General features: G+C 46.7%; 1 protein-coding gene across 2 annotated transcripts in view; it reads right to left on the bottom strand.

The window, feature by feature from the left end:
• foxn2a (forkhead box N2a) overlaps positions 1-15,893 on the bottom strand; it is a 38,220-nt gene extending 22,327 nt beyond the window's left edge. The window contains exon 1 of one of the 2 annotated variants that reach the window (XM_084667113.1): positions 15,767-15,893. The gene's annotated coding sequence lies outside the window, so the exon portion shown is untranslated. Of the gene's footprint in view, positions 1-9,107; positions 9,789-15,766 lie in introns of those variants that run through there. The other variant, XM_084667114.1, reaches the window with a different exon arrangement.
• Between the last annotated feature and the right edge of the window lie 518 nt (positions 15,894-16,411).

Below are 16,411 nucleotides of genomic sequence, written 5' to 3'. Positions count from 1 at the left end.
CATGGTCTATGTAGTTAACAATGATTTGTTCCGAGGGACTGTGTTTATTCCTCTTGCTTTTTGACGGACACCTGTCCTTTTAATATTGTAACCCAACCACGACGATATCGAGACACGTTTACCACCGCGATAGCGCGATATCGTCAATATCGTTACATCCCTAAAATTGGGGGGACCTTTCTATTTATTTTGAACTGTACTTGCTACTGTATGTCCTGCTGCAACAGTTTAAGGGGTACAACAGAATTTGTTTTTTGATTTAGTCTTGGTCCAGGTTATGTAAACAAACGTCAACTGGGTATAAACTAGGTTTTGAAAGTAATCCAAAAGTAATGGAAAGTGATCAGATTACATTACTGAGTCTGGGTAACCCAAAAGTTAGGTTACTGATTACAATTGTGGATGGGTAACTAGTAACCAATGGATTACATTTAAAAAGTAACCTACCCAACCCTGGCTCTACGTATGTCAGGCCTACCCTACTGTATCATATCGTCAATAGCATGACAAGCAACATATTAGAAAACGTGAGTTCCAAAACAACAAATATATTGCAGGCATTTCTAAGGCAGAGTAGGTAGGTAAGATGCCGGGGCAAAGCTTCAGTGACGTCATGTGAATCAAATGGATATAAAACCTCCAAGACAGATACAGTAGAGTACAGATGCCCCTAATGGTCTGGAGCACTTTTGTTTGTGAGCAACTTGAAATGCAGCGTTTCTGCAAATGTTGTGTTTTGGGCTAATGCTACTGTGTTCTCGGCTAATGCTGTTGTGTGAACCAAGGCTGTTGTGTTGTCACAATGTTGTGGTGTTGTAAGTAGTTGAAATGCAGTGTTTTTATAAATGTTTCGTTTTGTTAAAGTTGTTAAGTTGTGTGTTAATGTTGTGTTTTCAGCTTTTGTTTGCTTCGCTAATGTTGTTGTGTTGTGCACCTGTGGGCCACTGTAATAAACTGCTTGACCAGTGTTGGCAAATTAACGACTGTCGCTAGATATTGTGAGTTTTCGCATTACCGAGCGTATTTTTATTTTTTTTTATCTTGCGACTTTTCAGAGAGCCAATGGCGACTTATGGTGAGATTTTTTTGGCAACACTATGCTCGTCAGCATCCGACTCTGCATGGGTAGCGGGTAGAGGTACGCGCTTCTACTAGCCTGGCTGCCAGCCCAACTTAGCCCCGCCCACTAAAACATTCGGTCGGGAAGTTGGGTCTGGGGAAGCTCGGTTGGGAAAAAACCATGTCTAAACAGGAGCTGTTCGGACCAATCAAATTGTCAGGGCGGGCTTTATACGATGGACAGATGATCAACAGTAACGTAATCAACCACGTCACCAAAAAGCACTTGGGTTTAATTTGTTTTCAAAAATACATATTACATTGCTCTGATTGGTTGTAGGTCTATCCAATTGAGCGAAGAGGCATTTGTTTTACGAGTTAGGTTGAAACACGCCCCATACTCACAGCCCAACGGAGAGTTATCAGACTTACATTCTGACTAGAATTATGAGTATGACAACTTCAGGCTACAGTTCTCCCATAACTTCAGAATTTCTGGTATTGTACTGTTTTTTGGGTTTGAGTACCTTGTCTGTCTCCCTGTGTCTCCCTGTGTCTCCCTGTGTCTCCCTGTGTCTCCCTGTGTCTCAAAACACACGCTTACACATGCACTCTTATACTCCCTCTTTCTCACTCTCTCTCGCTGTCTCTCTCTCTCTCTCACACACACACAGATTCCTCTCTGTAGGCGGCCAGACACAGACAGAAACACAGTTTCAGAACCAGACCATAATATCTCCGGGCCTATTGCTTCTCTGGTCTTCCTCCTCTCTCCTCTTCGCTCCTACCCCCTTCCTCCTCCCCTGTCTTCCTCCTCTCTCCTCTTCGCTCCTACCCTCTTCCTCCTCCCCTGTCTTCCTCCTCTCTGCTCCTCCCCTGTCCTCAGGTGAGCATGTGAGTCACAGGTATGGCAGAGGCTGTGGCCAGGTGTGTGTTTACCAGGTGTGGTTACGGAGTGATCACAGAAGCAGCAGGAATCCCTACAGCCTACCTTTCTCTCCTCCCTCTCTTTTCTTCTCTCCTCCCTCTTTCCCTCCTCCCTTCTCTCCTCTATTAAATGCTGGGCAGGTGTGTTTGCTCTCGTTATGTTCCATCCTCTCCTCGCCCAACCCCTCCCCACCCCTGTCTCTCTCCTCCCTACCCCTCCTAACCCCTGCCTCTCTCCTCCTCAGCCCTGCCTCCCTCCTCCTCAGCCCTGCCTCCCTCCTCCTCAGCCCTGCCTCCCTCCTCCTCAGCCCTGCCTCCCTCCTCCTCAGCCCTGCCTCCCTCCTCCTCAGCCCTGCCTCCCTCCTCCTCAGCCCTGCCTTCCTCCTCCTCAGCCCTGCCTCCCTCCTCCTCAGCCCTGCCTCCCTCCTCCTCAGCCCTGCCTCCCTTCTCCTCAGCCCTGCCTCCTCCTCCTCAGCCCTGCCTCCCTCCTCCTCAGCCCTGCCTCCCTCCTCCTCAGCCCTGCCTCCCTCCTCCTCAGCCCTGCCTCCCTCCTCCTCAGCCCTGCCTCCCTCCTCCTCAGCCCTGCCTCCCTCCTCCTCAGCCCTGCCTCCCTCCTCACCTCTGACCCGCTTTTACTCACCCCGCCACCAGCCAGTCGGCTCTATTTAAATGTGAACAGGGAGAGGATAGTAGGTGAAACACAACCTTCCAAGCACTCATTTGTGTCCAGGAAGTGCTTTTCAACGCGATTACAGACAGTCAATTATCATCTCAGTTATGATTATCGTCATTATTGTCCTCTTATCGAGAAGCCTCAAAGCTGCCTGCAGGCGGAGGCTCGCATTAATGGCCCTCTGGTGGGTTACAGCTGAGGAGACACGCAGTTAATGGGCCTGACGAGTCTGCTGGGGCTAGCTAGCTAGCATGTTGACTGGTGTTCACTGGGGCTAACTATCGAGCATGTTGACTGACGTTCACTGGGGTTGGCTAGCTAACATGTTGATGGCGTTCACTGGGGATAGCTAGCTAGCATGGTGCTGGGCGTTCAACTGGGGCTAACCAGCATGTTGACTGGTGTTCACTGGGGATAGCTAGCAAGCATGTTGACTGGTGTTCACTGGGGATAGCTAGCTAGCAAGCATATGGATGGTAGCTACAAACTCAAAATAGAAGTGAGGAAGAGGGTGTGTGAAAGAATGAGTGTGTGAGCGAGTGAAAGCGTGTGAAATTTGGTGCGTGTGATTGAGTAAAAGAGAGAGAGTGTGGGTGTGTGAGAGTGAAAGAGTGTGTGTGCACGCGCATGTCCTAATGTAGATCAATACAGTGGAAGTGCTGAGACAGCAGTCTGCCTCCATTCTGCTTCAGCCTAAAGTCCTGAACAACAACCTCACAGAGAGGGGGAGGGATGGGTAGAGAAATGGGGAGAGACTTCTCTCTCAGGGTTGTGGCTCTACTGGTCTAACTGGTTGCTGGTTGATGTGTTAGGGTGGGGAAGGTGGGTGTGTAGATAACGACAGCACAGTATTACTAACCAACTTTTCACACAATGAAGGGAGAACTTTTAGTAGATTATACTTCACTGTGTCTGATAAATACAGATCATTCCTTGACTGAACAGAAATACTGTTAGAACTCAACTCTGCACTTCTGATCCTTGATATTCTGCTATACTTCAATACGCACATGTATGTCACTTTGGATAAAAGCCTCTGCTAAATGTATAGAATGTATCTGTAAAATGTATGTTTGAGTGTTTATACTGTTTACTATTACTTATATATTCACACACACAAACATGGCTGTGGTAGTCTGGGTCAGGGGCACCGGCCAGCAGCTCAACACCCTAGTCAGGGCTGTGCTCTCCTCACTGCTGTTTGTGCTCTGGAGGTGTTTCTGATGTTTCACAACAACAGTGCTCAGAATTCTCACACAACTGCACCAACAGGAAACACTGCAGTCTGAGGAGGAAGTTCGTTCGTTTCAGAGGCAGATACGAGCAGTGTACACACACACACACACACACACACACACACAAGGCTGTTGTGTACAGTGAGATAGAGAGAGAGGGCTGGCTATGCTGGTGGTACCACAGCAGTAGTGGCACGCGCCTGTGTCAATAAAAACACCACAACCACACCAGAGCTGATCCCCATGATTAGACGCGGGGCCTCATTGGCCGGTCAGTCCTCTCTCCACCACCACCACCATCACCACCACTCGTTAACCAGCCCTGATAGTTATTCACTGAGGTTAGGTGGTTTAAATTGACTGTGCAAACTCACCACAGCCAGCCACCCAACTTGCCAATAACAAGTTCCAGACTACATGAGCCCATGTGACCAGGATGATGCATTGCCCGGTGTGTCTAATAAGACATACAGGAACACCCTGAAAGAACTGCCCTGCTAGACAGGTGGTGTATCTGTCGAGCCCCATATCACACCACACACACTAACTGGGAGATTACCACTAATGTAATTTGTATTTTATAATACCATTGCGGCTTCCAACGATTCTGAAAACCAGATAATCAAGACAAAACTATTATTGTGTCGCAATTTGTTAATAGGTTGCTAACCCCGGCTCCCCTCAGCCAGGCTGGCATGCTACCCCTGCTCGTCTGAAAGGGTTGATGTGACTAATTGGCTAGTCACACTCGCCACCCCCCACACTCGCCACCCCTCACCCGCCACCCCCCACACCCGCCACCCCCCACACTCGCCACGCGCCACCCCTCACACGCGCCACCCCTCACACGCAGCACCCCTCACACGCGCCACCCCTCACACGCGCCACCCCTCACACGCGCCACCCCGCACACGCGCCACCCCGCACACGCGCCACCCCGCACACGCGCCACCCCGCACACGCGCCACCCCGCACACGCGCCACGCGCCACCCCTCACACGCGCCACCCCTCACACCCGCCACCCCTCACACCCGCCACCCCCCACGCGCCACCCCTCACACGCGCCACCCCTCACACGCGCCACGCACCACCCCGCACACGCGCCACCCCGCACACGCGCCACCCCGCACACTCGCCACGCACCACCCCGCACACGCGCCACCCCGCACCCGCGCCACCCCGCACACGCGCCACATATTCACACTATTTCGCTTTCATTGAAGATATTGGAAGAAATATTCAAGTGAAATGCAAACTGTGCCCCAACAAAATATAATCTACTGCCAAAAATAGCACTTCAAACTTCTCGAAAGTGTCCACAGAGAAACGAAGCTGGAAGCTAGCGAAAAATCCACTTGAAACCATAAGAGAGATGGAGACCCGTTTACACAACTCGTTACTAAAAGTAATAGTAGAGCAGAGTGCGAATTATACAATGACAATCGGGGGGGTCAACTTCTTCTCCAGGGCGTAAAGTAATATTTACGATTACAGGTAAGCACAATATATAAATGTATCGACCCAACCCAACCTGTTGTGTTTGCCTCTTTTGGGGGGGTCCAAGTCTTAATTAGGTGGGGTCAAACCCCCCGTAATTTGCACACTGAGTAAAAGTAATATAATAAGGAATATAACAAGTAATTATATTACTTTGTACAGAAAGTAATAATGTAACTTAATCACACTACTTTTACTGAACAGTAAAAAGTAATAACTAATATATTACTTTTTTGAGTAACTTCCCCCAAAACTGCTCGGGAGTAACGAGCGATTTGTTCATTTTCTCATGGCCGAAAAAACGTTTAAATAACAAAACCTATAATTATCACTTGTGAACGAATATCATTCACGTCTTACTAAACCTCGTCACGCGAAAGTGAATGAAGTAAACAAATACTTTCTGTTTCCTCTTCTGAGCCGATGCAGGTCTGCAAGACAAGTATGCAAGACTCGTACCCGAAGACCCAGTCAAATTGAACAAATAATTTTGGTTTCCTCTAGCCAGGCAGTACTGAGCCTATGCAGGTCACATGAAAAATGATCCAAAGACTCATACTCCGCAATTTAACAAAATTATTTTTTGAGGGGGCACAGCATTCCATTTCGGGGGGGGCATTGCCCTTGGAGCCGACCCTGTCTCAAGGTGTCCCAAGGTGTGCAGGTACACTAAAGTAACAGCAGCAGGGCCTGAGCTAGCTCCATCCTCACAGCAGCTGGGCCTGAGCTAGCTCTATCCTAATCAGGGTTCCTATGGGGTGAAACTTTGAGACTGGTACATTTATGAGATCCCCTTCCATAACATTCACACAGCCCTACCAGGGACACGGACGTGTGCACGCACGCGCACACACACATACACAGCCCTATGGAAGACACACACACAACCCTATAGGAGACACACACACACAGCCCTATGGGACACACACAGGTCCTCCTGGCTGTCCCACTGCCATGTCCATTAAACAGGCTGTTTATTCAGCCAGGAGGAGCTGCACAAAGGCCCATTGTGTTAGTGACACCCAGCACACACACACACACCCAGCACATAGTTAAGGCAGGCCCAGACCCAGCCTCCACCCACATTAGCATCGGTCTCACTCGGACGGACGGACGGGGGGGGGGGGGGTGCAGGGCCTTGACGGACTCCTAGTAGAGACTCTCTACTAACTGTGACATGTTTGTGAGATGTGGATTCAGTGCAACAGTGTCGAAGACTGTTCCAGACAAACAGCATGGACTACACATGGTGAAGGAAGCTAGCCAGCCAATCCAGCAGCCAGCACACTCCCCTGCTCTGCTCTCCCTGGTGGGACAGCAGCACTTGTTACTGGGGGCCTAGGGGGCATTATGGGGGAACCAAAATGCTACTACAAGGGGAGAGAGAGCTACATTTGCAATCCAAATTCACATCAACCGTCTATATTTGATTACTGCACTCTGATGTCACGTAACCAAGACAACCAAGGCGGGGCAGCTTCAGGGGGCATCCCTCCTACTGGTCCCTCTCCACCTTTCTCTCCCTCTCCCCCCTCCCTCTGTCCCTACCCCCCCCCCTTCTGTCTCTCCCCCCCCCCCTCCGTCTCTCCCCCCCCCCTCCGTCTCTCCCCCCTTCTCCGTCTCTCCCCCCTTCTCCGTCTCTCCCCTATGTCTCTCCCTCCCTTCTCCATCTCCCCCCCTCTCCGTCTCTCCCCCCCTTCTCCGTCTCTCCCCTATGTCTCTCCCTCCCTTCTCCATCTCCCCCCCTCTCCGTCTCTCCCCCCCTCTCGCAAGAGAACAGCTGGAAGAAGAGGAGAAAGATGAGAGAAGAGGGAGGGGAGATTAAATATGTGTGCAACTGCCGTCATTAAACGCAGTCACCTCCAAAACAAAGACCAGATCTTATCAGTCTACTAGAGGAGAGGACAGTTGGGGTGAGGGGAGGAGGGGATGAGGAGAGGAAGGGATGAGAGGAAGAGGAGTGGATGAGGAGAGGAAGTAATGAGGAGAGGAAGGGATGTGGAGAAGATTGTTGGGGATGAAAAGAGGAGGGGATGAGGAGAGGAGAGCAGGGGATGAGGAGAGGAAGTAATGAGGAGAGTTGGGGATGAAGAGAGTTGGGGATGAAGAGAGTTGGGGATGAAGAGAGTTGGGGATGAAGAGAGTTAGGGATGAGGAGAGGAGAAGAGGGATGAAGGGAGGAGGAGAGGACCACAGATCAGCAGGACAGACAGACTCAGTGGCTTTTTATCAATCCGAAGAACGCAAGTACGTTCTTTTGAAGAACCTTCTTGCAAGCATGCTTGCAAAAACGGTCTTGCAAGACCGCAAGGATGGAGAATGAATTGAGATGCAGGTTTTCTTGGCTATAGCGCAATACCCTGGACTTGCTAGCTAGGTTATCGGAAAAAAAAGTCAGAGCAAATTTACAAATGAGCCATTTCATTAATAAAATAAGCACATTTTCAGCAACTACACTGCCCATTTTTTGTCACATTTGAATTCAGATGCTGATTTTCATGTACCGTTTAGCTGAAATATGAATTGTGAAAACTTAAAGGTCACATGATATGCTGTTTTTGGATGCTTTTATATAGGCCTTAGGCCGAATCCAAATACTACCCCTTACCCCTTAGTTTACGCCTAGCCCTTGGCCCTCGGAACTGAGGGATAAGGGCTACATAGCCCTAAGAAATGGGACACCACTTGGTTTCGGGTACGTCATCTAGCACGTATCGATAGCTCCAAAGCAAGTAGTGTTGTGCATTGATATCAAATGAAAGTCGCTGCAAATGGAGTTTACTTAAAACTGTAGACATGCTAGTCAGAGAAATGCAGGACTGTTGTGCAAATTAGCACTGTGCCATTAGCGTAGCAAACTAGTGATTTTTAGAAACGTTTCAATTAGGGTTGCAAATATGTGTACAAGAGTGTGTATACCACAAAACAAGACTCATTTTTTTAGTCAATGAATTAAGCAGAAATTATTACATTATCGGACTCTGGATGATCTGGCCGCCATTGTTGCCGGTCACGCAGTATTCACATAGCCCTAGGTTTCAAGTAAGCTCCCGATCTTACTTGGTTTTAGCCCTACCCATAGCTCAAAAAGAGTATTGGGACACCACTAGCGCTCACGTGAATGTGCAAAAGTAAGGGCTAGGGCCCGGGGTAAGGGGGAGTATTGGGATTCAGCCATAGAGGTCCCTTAATACTGTATCTGAAGTCCCTTTCCCAAAATTCAGCCATGGTGCAGAATTACAGCCAAAACGAGCAGTCCCACCATGAGCTTTCCTCAAGACGCGCTGTTTCTGTGTCTGTAGCTTTAAATGCTAATAAGTAGGAGAGAGGCAGCACCATGCGCTAATGTTTACAGTGGATGTATCGCAATGGCTCGTAGCCCCGTTGCTGTAAAATGCCTCGAATTTAGCCATTCTCATTTGATCACCCTGGTTTGCAGAGGTGCACACTCAGTCATTTCAATGAGGGGAAAGGCGGATAACGAGCTCGCCGTAACACCAACAGCAGAATGGTTATCCAAATAACAAAGAAGTGTACAACACTCTCGTTACAGCGTTTGTATTCACACACATACTTAATGCTATCTACTTTTACATTAGTGACAGTAACTCAGCTGTTAAATGTAGAGCTAATGTTACAGCCACATTCTAAGGGTAGCAAGCTTGGCAACCATATACAGTAAAGTAACAAAATGATATAGCGTTAGTTAACTTACTTGTCTGAGGTTTGTAGCTGGACCAAGGAGAGTTAATACTGATCCAGAATTGTATTTCAGCAAGCCAGCTTTGTATTAGCTCAAGTTGAGTGAAGAGTCGTGGCTGAAATGTTTGGCGCAGACATACAAAACTTTGGAAAGTTGTGTCGACGCATTTTCAGAGAAAATAAAATTAAGACATGGGTCTTCAGAGGATCGGGTGAAGGAACTGTAAAAAGACTTGTTTTCCTTTGTACATCCAAACGGAGAAAATGTAATGCTTCGTACAATGCAAGCCATGATGTCTCTCGAGGATAAAAACACGCGGTTGTAGCTCAGTTTCTTATGGGCAAGCCAAATTCTCTGGGCGGGCAAAGCAGAGAGAGGGGAGGTAACTTTCCCTATTGTTGCGTCACAATATGGGATTTTCAAAACCGAGCGTTTCTCAAAGGCGGAGAAGAATACACAGGGCTTGGTTTACACCTATCGAAATTTCTAGCCACTGGGGAACCAAAGGGAGGCTAAGGGAACTCATTAATGTTAAATAACCTCCTAAAGTGAAGTTTTCATGTCATGTGACCTTTAAAGTTATGAAGTTTGTCCGCCTCTCCTGACATCTTGCAATGACTTCTGGGAAATTATATGCGTTCTCGCTGGCCAAGTCACCATCCTTAATCACACTTAAAGTGCAAACTACTGCCAATATTTATATTTGGTCTCCATATGCAACGGGTGTTATCTTTTTTAGGTACTTTTTATAATATCTCGTACTTTGTAAATTGTATGTAAACTTCTGTCCACTTTGCTGCTGCAATGCCCGAATTTCCCCATTGTGGGACGAATAAAGGTTTATCTTATCGGATGCATCCTCGATAAAAAGGGCGGATCAAGAACACTTCCGTCTCTGTATTTTTGGCGTTCTTCGTGACTTGTGTTCTTTGGATTGGAACCGTACTTGGCAATGAAATATGACGTAAAACGAGTTCGCAAGAACACAAGAACGGAGAAAACCGTGTATTGATAAACAGCCAGTAAGTAACTGGGTTTCCTGGCTTCTTTGTGATTTCACTTCCTTGTTGTGTTGCCTCATTAAAGACAAAGTATAGCTGTTCCTCTTCAAAGGCAGACATGAAACATCCAAAGCAACATACAATAGTGCATATGAAAAGTGCAGCATAAATTCAGTGTCAAGGAACAGGACCAAACAGTCGACACAAATAACATCCCAACATCCCCAACTGACCAGTCTGCAGCTCATTCTGCCTCACAACCCAACATGCTGGTCCTACATGTTCTCCTTCACTTCGCTCTATACAAGACATACTCCGGCTAGAAACTGAACCCCCAGGCCAGCCGGCTGAGTCTGTACCAGGTGATGACTGACCCCACAGCTAGATGTTCCAGAGTCAGGTGAGGTTCCCAGAAGCCTGCCTGTCTTCAGGTCCTCTAAAGCCTCACCCTTCACCACACACGTCACCCTTCACAACACCCAGACTGGAAAAGAGCTCTTGAACTCACTGGAATTCCAATATGCCCGCACCTAGAGCAACTCCTCATCTCTCCCACCTCCTCCTCACCCCAGGTGCGACCAGGGTTTTCCAGCAATTTGAGGTGAAGGGGAGGAGGAAGGGAAGCCTATCGTTCCCCTGCCTGTCACTGACAAGCAGTATAGATTAGTGTCGTCACGGTACCAACATTTCAGTAGTCGGTACCAATACCAGTGATATTCCACAGTTCTCTATACCATTTTCAATACCAAAGCAAAAACAATTATGAAATGTATATACTGAACAACTCATTTGTTGACAGTAACCTACAATATCTAAGGCTGTAGCCTACTTATGACAACAGAACATTAATAACATCACAATGCATGTAGGCCTGAAGGCAAAAGAAAAGTGTGGAGACTGGACTAAGTGTAGACATTAAGCTAACTCAGCAGATGACTTGGAGATCATATGTAGAGGCCAAAAATATAAATCTGGACTTGAACATCATTTATAAGAAGTAGAAAGATTGGATTAAAATGTTGGTCGCGCTACAAGCACAAAACTTTAATATACATCCCAAACTCCAAAACACGCATTCGCCGTGAGACTCACGTCATACATTACATGTATGTTAATCTCACGCCAAACATTTGATCAAACTTGAGAGCCCTGAACGGTGATGTTTGCAGTGACTACTTTGCCTACACAACAGACGCTGATGGCAAATCCACGGACTTTACAAAGCCCATTTGTAAAAGGTGCTAAACAGTGTTGTGCAAGGGAGTAAATACTTATAACCTCGCCAAGCACGTCAGTGACAGACACAAAGACCTACACACCCAGAACAAAAAATAACAGGTTATCAAATGAGCTAGCTGGCTAGCCAGCTGGTTGGATGGTGAAATAGCTCTACGTATGGCAGGCCTACCCTACTGTATAGGTAATAGCATGACAAGCATATTAGAAAACTTGAGTTCCAAAACAACAAATACGTTAAGCTACAGTTATTTGGGGGCTTTTTAAAACAGTCCCTACCTAAATAGCATAAAGCTACTTGCAATGTAACTCGATCGGAACGGACAATTAAAAAGACGATTATTGCATTACTACCCTTGGTATTGAAGTAAAAATGTTGATCGTGACAACATTATTAGGTATTGCATTTGCAGTATGCTGCAAACCATAAAGGACAGAACGGTGATGTTTGCAAATTGGTTTCTGGTGATCGACGATGTTCTCATTGTCATCTGTCTCACACCTTAAGTATTTCCATACGTGGCTCTTCCACTTCTCCTGTCAACAACTTTTAGTGGAGCCCCTGCAGCATTAGCTGCTTGTCCAGTGATTCCAATTTAAGGCATGGTAGGCAAGTTGTTGGAAGCTAGCTATTTTAGCGTCTTTTAGACACGATTCAAACCAAATTATCCCACCACCTCCCTTCAAAGTCAATCCCACAAAACTACAGTAACAAGCATTGAATGGAGGGGCAGAGTGGGCGCAGGTAGGTAGGCAGACAGGCAATCCGTCCAATCAATAGTCAGGGTACATAATGATTGGTCATGTTTATTACAGTATTTATTACAGACGCCCACAGATGTCGGAATGATTTCATATTACCGTCAAACTTTTAGACATATTGGTTGCTGTCAAGATGTGAAGTTACTTTTGGCAAATTTGACAAAAAGTGCTTCTCAACAACATTGCCTACCCTAGACTTTATGATTTAGATTTAGTGACTTTTCACCTTTCCTAGTGACAAAAACCTCATCTAGTGACAAATCTAGCGACTTTTAAGAGAGCCACTAGCAACTTCTGGTGAGATATTTGTGACAACACTAGCATAGATAAGCCTCAATATGCCCCCTTTCACAACTGCAGTTCATCCTACATCACACACACAGCCCTATAAGACACACACACACACACACACAGTCCTATAGGACAGACAGCCCAAATAGGACACACACACAGCCCTAAGACACACACCCACTTGGTCAGAGTCCATGGCAGTCTTAACTAGATGAAGGTGGGGCCTTGCAACCCTAACATGTTAGCTGTTAACCTAGCCCTAAAACAGTGCTCCAGATCTACATGAACAAGCTTATCACAGATAACTTAGAACTACCTGCCTGCTGAGAATGAGCTGGTAGGCTGTCACATGAAAACAATAATTATTGACACCAGCCATCTATGGGCAAACGCGTTAGCCAGTTAGGCAAATGTGTTAACAGGCTAGTCTAAAGTGTTTGCAAGCTAGGCTAACATGTTAGCAAGCTAGTTTATCGAGTTAACCAGTTAGTCTAACATGTTAGCAAGCTAGTTTATCGAGTTAACCAGTTAGTCTAACATGTTAGCAAGCTAGTTTATCGAGTTAACCAGTTAGTCTAACATGTTAGCAAGCTAGTTTATCGAGTTAACCAGTTAGTCTAACATGTTAGCAAGCTAGTTTATCGAGTTAACCAGTTAGTCTAACATGTTAGCAAGCTGGTCTGTGTGTTGAGAGAAGAGTGGCCGCTGTGTGTATGAGCATATCAGAGCTCCAAGTTTTATCAAATGTTTGGCATGAGATTACCATACCCGTCAACGTTTGGGTACCAAAATCCAGGAGACGGGGCGAATGCATGAGACATGAGAGCCCTGGCATATTCACCTGTCATGTACTACACCTGTACACAAGCAGAGGGGGGGGGGGGAACCAAATTGGAGACAGCTGAATACTCTACAGCCTTACATTTCTCAGACTCCCTCAATTTTGGCTCACAATCCATGATGGTGGAAGGCAAGGTTAGCTGAAACACTGCCCACCCGTCAGTCCTACTGGTCAGACACACAACAAACTCTCCACCCCTCACCCCAGCCTCTGTCCTCCACCCCTCACCACAGCCTCTGTCCTCCACCCCTCACCCCAGCCTCTGTCCTCCACCCCTCACCCCAGCCTCTGTCCTCCACCCCTCACCCCAGCCTCTGTCCTCCACCCCTCACCCCAGCCTCTGTCCTCCACCCCTCACCACAGCCTCTGTCCTCCTCTTCCAGCCCCTCGTACACACACCTCCTGCTGTCTGTCACCCTCCAGCCCCTCATACAGTCGCTAGCTACATAGCTGGGAGGTATTAATAGCGTGGTCAGGACAGGGAAAATGTCCTGCTGCTATTTAGAGGAGCTAAATAACGCCCTCCACTGATCTCATACCTCTGTACACACACACAGCAGATGGTACAACATACACACCATCTACCACAGTTTACCCAGTAAACTGGGTAAAGCCTAGGACAAGTTGATCACAACTCTCTTTTTGTTATCCATTTATCTGTTTGTCACCAAAAGAACCTGTCAGACAAAACTGGGCCTCCCGTTACCACAGCCTCCAATCACACTGGGCTTCTAATTCCCACAGCCTCCGATCACACTGGGCCTCTCGTTACCACAGCCTCCAATCTCCACATTTGCACACATCCTATGGCTGATTCTCTCTTACATTCATCTCTGTGGCAGAAACAATGTCCCCTGCAAATAGACACCCTTTCTGTAAGACTAGTTAAAGGGATGAATTTAACATTTGAGAAGAGAGACAGAACTGCAGCTGACATTATTTTGAAGAGCACTATGCATCTGGGACTATCTAGTTTGAATCCACCTCATCTCTCTACTAACCACTGCATCTCCCCTCTTTACATAGTCACCTATACAGATGTATACTTACATACACTAAACCTATTACTTACACACACACACACACACACACACACTCACACTTATTTTCTGTGTAATATATTATACTCCTGAAACTTAAACACGTGTGCATTCAAAACATACAATAAAGCCATCCCACTTTTGGAAGCTACAGAAACAGCTGTGTTATTAGGCCATCAAGCCTATCCCATTCAGCTGAATAATGGGCAAATATCCCTAAATTATTTCGCTTTAGATGTCTGTTTAAATGGTTTGAAACAGCGTGCAGACTGTCAATTCTAACTTCCCTAAATTGCGGCGAAAAACGTCAATATGTGGTTAAACTGTTTTATGCGTAACAGACTCGTGACTCGCGAGGTTTGCGGATGAAAATAAACGTTGCTCTGCAATCTTTCCGTTCCGTCTACAGCCCCTACCACGTGCCCCTGTCATGCAAACCGTCGACCTAGTGTGGCGATTCCATCAAGAGTTAAATAAATACACGTTAAATTGCTTCATTCGAAAAATAAAAATCGTTCAAATGATTACATTTAGATACGATACGAGCCGTGTCTGTGTTAAAAACGCGGAATTGCGAGTAACCTCTGGATTAACCGTGGCTTTCACCCTCCTAAAGTTGCCCTACATTTCTTCTCAGATGCATATCACCCCCGCGTCAACAACTCGTGTGGATGAATGTTTCATCCACGGCGGAGTCGATTTAAAGAGGTCTCTACGACAAGGGAAACTAATACTCTTTTATTATTTAAGCAAGTTGAATAAGTCGACTATTTACCCTTTATGACATTCAAGTTAAAAAGTTTCTGATGCTGGTAAAAACAAACACGTCGATAGATACACGTCATTACTACGACGGTTGGATTTTTCTTTAACACAGCTACGTTAACAAGAAAAAACAACGACAACTAAGAAATGAAATCATTAGATGCCTGACCCGCAAAATTAAAAAAAGGCGTTCAGGAATGAAACATTTTTTGATGAAGCAGCACGCATTCCCAAGCGCACAATCTAAGCATTCGATGTTCCGACCATTTAAAATAGTTTGAAAAGGTGAGGCCATCACACACGGATACAACCATGACCAGTACTACATTGTAACAGTGTCACACGATTCGTAGCACAGAACTGGTAACATTGTCGCCAAATTCTCGATGACAAAAGAAGTTTGCTGTAGCTGACGCTAGCCCAGCAGCTAACGAGACACATGGACGAGTTACGTTGGAGCTGAACAACATTAAAGCAAAAATTTATAACAAGGCTCAACAATCTAAAGTATCATTCAGACACCCAGCAACAACACGACCAACATTCAATCGACCGAGCCTCAAAGAACGGAAGCGTGGCTGTAGCCTGCACGCTGTCTCTTACCATGCTGCCTGCTTTATCTCTGTCGGACAGACACTTACAGTAACACGCACGCCTATTCAGAATACACCAAAGCATTGACAAGACACAAATAAGATAAACTACCGAACAAAAACACGTTTATAAAGTACTTACATTCATACACGCAATGCCTTTAAAGCGGAGCGGTTGCTGTGGTGTGTACTGTTCGGTCCGTCTAGCTGCACAATGTCAGAGATCAGTTCAGCAGCTGCTTCCTCCGTGCACGCAGCGCGCAGATCACGCCGCACAGCAACGCTACCAAACCCCTTTGCCGTTGCCAAGGCAACACACACCACTTCAGCCAATCATAGCCCCTCCCTTTCCATCTCCCCTGGCAACTGCCGCAGCGCAGTAGCACAGTGGCCGCGCACGCACGCGGCTGTTCTGGCTCGCGTTGCTTTTTATACTTGAGTCCTCATAGCCCAGATTTATGGCGAATCGTGGTCTGCTTTTTAGAGCAACCTTATTTTTTCATTGTTGTCGCCCCATATTCAACAAAAACGCCAATGAGAAAACCCGACATGACTGGACGAAAGTGTTTGTGGAGGGAGAGAGCTGACGCCATGGTGAAGAGAGCCTGTTGTCTTAATGTGGACATTCCCAACAGTTAGCAGGAAGATCTTGTATGACAAGGTTAAGTTAGCCACTTAATTTGACTGATACTTGGTACACAATCCCCAGCTCAGATGTGCGGTGTGTGTGCGTGTGTGTGTGTGTGTGTGTATAGAAATCTCCACATGTCATTCCTCTAGACTGACT

This window comes from Hypomesus nipponensis, chromosome 11, assembly GCF_054491055.1.
Source record: "Hypomesus nipponensis isolate SF chromosome 11, ASM5449105v1, whole genome shotgun sequence".
Lineage (NCBI taxonomy): Eukaryota > Metazoa > Chordata > Actinopteri > Osmeriformes > Osmeridae > Hypomesus > Hypomesus nipponensis.
This window is presented reverse-complemented; position numbering and strand designations above follow the sequence as displayed.